Here is a 4283-nt window from a genome sequence, read left to right as displayed (position 1 = left end):
CTCCCTCCAAACTCCACCTCCAATACTGGGGATTACAATTCAACATGAGATTTGGGTGGAGCCTACAAACAATATCAATACATTTTAAAATATTGTGTTCCACTCAATTCTCTAATATTACATTTTTGATAAAAATGTTACTCAGAACAGAGGCTTCAGATGCCCATGAAAAGAAACGCTGGGGTAGAAATACATATGCTGAGATTTGCTAATTCACTGTTAAAAGTACCTTAGATTTCCCAATATAATTGCTTTTCAGTATTTTTAACAAATGAATAATTATATTTCACAAATAAGAAAAATTGTGCTTTTTATCTACACAGAACTGTACAAACTTCTAGTAAAACTTTTAAATTATTTTACTTTGAATCTTGTCAAATGAAGCATTTTCATTTCTTCTACACTTCTTTAAAAGGCTGAACAAGTTTGCCTGCATTAGTATCACCACATGTTGGACTGTACTATGTTTAGTTGTAATAACTAATTTATCCATCCTCACTTAATATGTGGGAAATGATACAGCCCTAAGTGTATTGAGATATGTTTCTTTGAAACAAAAATATTTAATTTTTTGCATGTGATAAGAAACAGCCTTATTCAACATACACTTTTTAAAAATGAGCAACACAGCAGACATATGACTCCTTACTACCCATCATCTTGACTACCAAGAAATGAAGCTAAACTTAAAAAAAAAATACATTCAATAAAATATTCAAGCTAAAAATATATTCCTTTGATTAAAAATCATTCCCTTTATAATATTCATTTGTAATCTAAATTCACACACATCCCACCAGCCCAAAATAATCTTCTAAATGTCATTATACTTGTAGTATTGCCATGTTTTTTTTCAGTCCAGTACTTATGGAGGTTACTGGGCTGCAGCAGTACATTATTTTAACTCTGCAAAGAGTATAGACTTACAGCATTAGCCCCTTTAACAATTCTCTAGAAAAGATTTTTAGTTTAGAAACCTCCAGCCCATGCGGTTTTCCTCAGATCTAGTGTATCCAAGCTTTTTATACAAACCAACGTTTTGTGGTAGAAATTCAAGGGAAATCTTATAACAGTTCAGTTTCTAGCTTAGCAAAGTCAGGGTTGATAATAACAACTTGCCAAGCTGCTTTTCTCTGCGTTCATCGTTAATGATAACATCTTCTATTCTTCCTCTCTTAGAACAGAAATGGATGAATTTGTGTTCTATTTTCAGAGCTGCTGTAGCAACAATCTGTCCTAGAGTTGCATCTTCCACATCTGTAACATGATAGTCCCCAGATTTCTTTATATGCTCAAAAGATTTCATAAATTGTTCAGGGTTCACAACTCCAGTCTCTCTTGTCAGCTGGCCCCGTTATCTTAACACACGCGCGCGCACACACACACACACACACACACACACACACACCCCCCCTACTTAAGTCAGCAGTACAAACAGGTCTTAAAACAGGTCTCCTCCAGGACGCATTGGGAAAGTGGCTGGAGAAAATCTAGCTGTATTCTGACTCCAGGCTAGTACTTTGAGTACTCTGGTCAAATATAGGGGTTTCATCATGTTTCGTTTTTGCTGTAAGGTCTTGTTCTCCCATCTTAAGCTCTAGATTACTATCCTCCATAGAGCCCGATCATCATACTAGACAGGTAGCTCTGTCTCCCCTATTCAGCGAACCCTGCCTGGAGATGTCCTGTAGTCGATGCTGCTAGCCAGGCGTATTGGACTCTATGACTCACTTTTACACGGGAAATATTAGTATTTAAAGTAATAACTGAAACAGTGGGGATGAGTGTTATACAATATATTAATTAAGAAAGAAATTAGAGACCACCAATTTTGGAGAAAATAATGAGTCAAACATTGTTTTGTTAAACAATACTCTGCTTTATTATTTATTTACTCTTCCTCAACTTGAAACTTTTAAAAATTAGATAATATATGATTATAGATAATCATAAAATGTTTATGCTAATTATAGTTATATAATTGTATTAATTAATTTTATATGTACATATATATTTAACCCTAGACATACTAAATGTATATCTCTAGGGGTTGGTTCTACTAATTTTTGTTTAAGGAAAACCGAAAACTTCCATGTGATTGTCTGTATTTATGGAATATGACCACAGAACACACTCTAAGAAATTTCCAAATGAACTAAAGAGTTAAATGATATGGTTTGGCTCTCTGGGCCTACCCAAATCTCATTTTGTTAACTGATTTTTATTTATTTATTTATTTTTATTTATTTATTTTTTTGAGATGGAGTCTCGCTCTGTCGCCCAGGCTGGAGTGCGGTGGCGCAATCTCGGTTCACTGCAAGCTCTGCCTCCCAGGTTCATGCCATTCTCCTGCCTCAGCCTCCCGAGTAGCTGGGACTACAGGGGTGTGCCACCAAATCCAGCTTTTTTTTTTTTTTTTTTTTTTTTTTTTTTTTTTTTTAAGTAGACACGGGGTTTCACCATGTTAGCTAAGATGGTCTCAATCTCCTGATCTCGTGATCCACCCACCTCGGCCTCCCAGTGTTAACTGATTTATATAGGAGTACAGCTAGTTATGTGTATAAAATAGAATCGGTAGGGGACTTCAAAAAAACAAAAAGTTGAGACGTTTTTATAATAAGGTGGAGATAGACTTTTCTCGTTAAAATATTTCCTTTATATTTGTAATAAGGCTGTTAGAACGCTGGAAAAATAGAAAATAACTAAAGATATTTGTTCAATGGTGAACATTAGGACTTCTAATCCAAATTTCTTTTAAATAATTGCAAAACACAAATGAAAAAGAAAAGCTTTTTGAAAAGTATAATGAAGTCCTAATCCTAGAGCAAGGGAGGAAACAAAGCTGACAATCAAAAAGAGATTGACTATGGTTTATTAGGTGCTATAGATTAAATATTTGTGTTCCCTCCCTGCCCACTCTTCAATTCATATGTTGGAATCTTAACCTCTAAGGTGGTGGTAGTAGGAGGTGGATTCGAGAGGTGATTTGTCATGAGGGCCAATCACTTTGAGAGGTGATTAAGTCATGAGGGCCAAGCCCTCATGAATAGGTTTAAAGCCCTTATAAAAAGTTCTTGAAAGTGTTCCTTTTCCCTTTCTACAATGTGAATACACAGTGAGAAGACAGCTGTCTGTCTGTGAAATATGAAATGAGCCTTTATAGGATACCAAATCCACCTCCATCTTGATCTTCAACTTTCTGCCTCAAGAACTGTGAGAAATGTTTATTGCTGCTAAGGCAACCAGTCTATGGCAATTCGTTGTAGCAGCCAGGAGAGGCTACAGCAAAATTGGTGCTGAAAAGTGGAGTGCTGCCATAACAAGTGTATAAAAATGGAGGACTGGCTTTGGCACTGGGTAAAAGATGGAAGCTGAAGAGTTTGAGGTGCATAAAGAAAACACGGCCGGGCGCGGTGGCTCAAGCCTGTAATCCCAGCACTTTGGGAGGCCGAGACGGGCGGATCACGAGGTCAGGAGATCGAGACCATCCTGGCTAACACGGTGAAACCCCATCTCTACTAAAAATACAAAAAACTAGCCGGGCGAGGTGGCGGGCGCCTGTAGTCCCAGCTACTCGGGAGACTGAGGCAGGAGAATGGCGCAAACCCGGGAGGCGGAGCTTGCAGTGAGCTGAGATCGGGCCACTGCACTCCAGCCCGGGCTACAGAGCAAGACTCCGTCTCAAAAAAAAAAAAAAAAAAAGAAAACACTTACATTGCCAGGAATAGATTCTTAGGAGCAATTCTAAAGAGAAATCGAGAGGAGGAGGGGTTTAGAGAAAGCCCAAATCTTCTTAGAAAACACCTAAGTGGCCAGGGGTGGTGGCTCATGCCTGTAAAACCAGCACTTTGGGAGGCTGAGGCGGGCGGATCACATGAGGTCAGGAGTTCGAGACCAGCCTGGCCAACATGGTGAAGCCCTGTCTCTACTAAAAATACAAAAATTGTCTGGGCAGGTGGCGAGCGCCTGTAATCCCAGCTAGTCAGGAGGCTGAAGCAGGAGAATCGCTTGAACCTGGAAGGCAGAGGTTGCAGAGAACCGAGATCATGCCACTGCACTCTAGCCTGATAACACAGTAAGACTCTATCTCAAACAAAACAAAACAAAACAAACCTAAGTGACCCTGAACAGAATGTTAGTAGAAATATGGCTGATAAAGGTCATTCTTATGAGATCTCAGACAAAAATGAGGAACATGTTTTTGAGTCATGAAGGCAAGGCCATCTTTGTTATAAAGTACTAAAGAACTTGGCTGATTTGTGTTTGTGTCCTAGTGTTTTGTG

General features: G+C 38.5%; 1 pseudogene; it reads right to left on the bottom strand.

Annotated features, from left to right (window-relative positions):
- Positions 1 to 715: 715 nt before the first annotated feature.
- On the bottom strand, positions 716 to 1616 carry LOC105468572 (glucosamine 6-phosphate N-acetyltransferase pseudogene; annotated as a pseudogene).
- Positions 1617 to 4283: the final 2667 nt, after the last annotated feature.

The sequence above is a fragment of the Macaca nemestrina genome, chromosome 8, assembly GCF_043159975.1.
Source record: "Macaca nemestrina isolate mMacNem1 chromosome 8, mMacNem.hap1, whole genome shotgun sequence".
In the NCBI taxonomy this organism is placed as follows: domain Eukaryota; kingdom Metazoa; phylum Chordata; class Mammalia; order Primates; family Cercopithecidae; genus Macaca; species Macaca nemestrina.
This window is presented reverse-complemented; position numbering and strand designations above follow the sequence as displayed.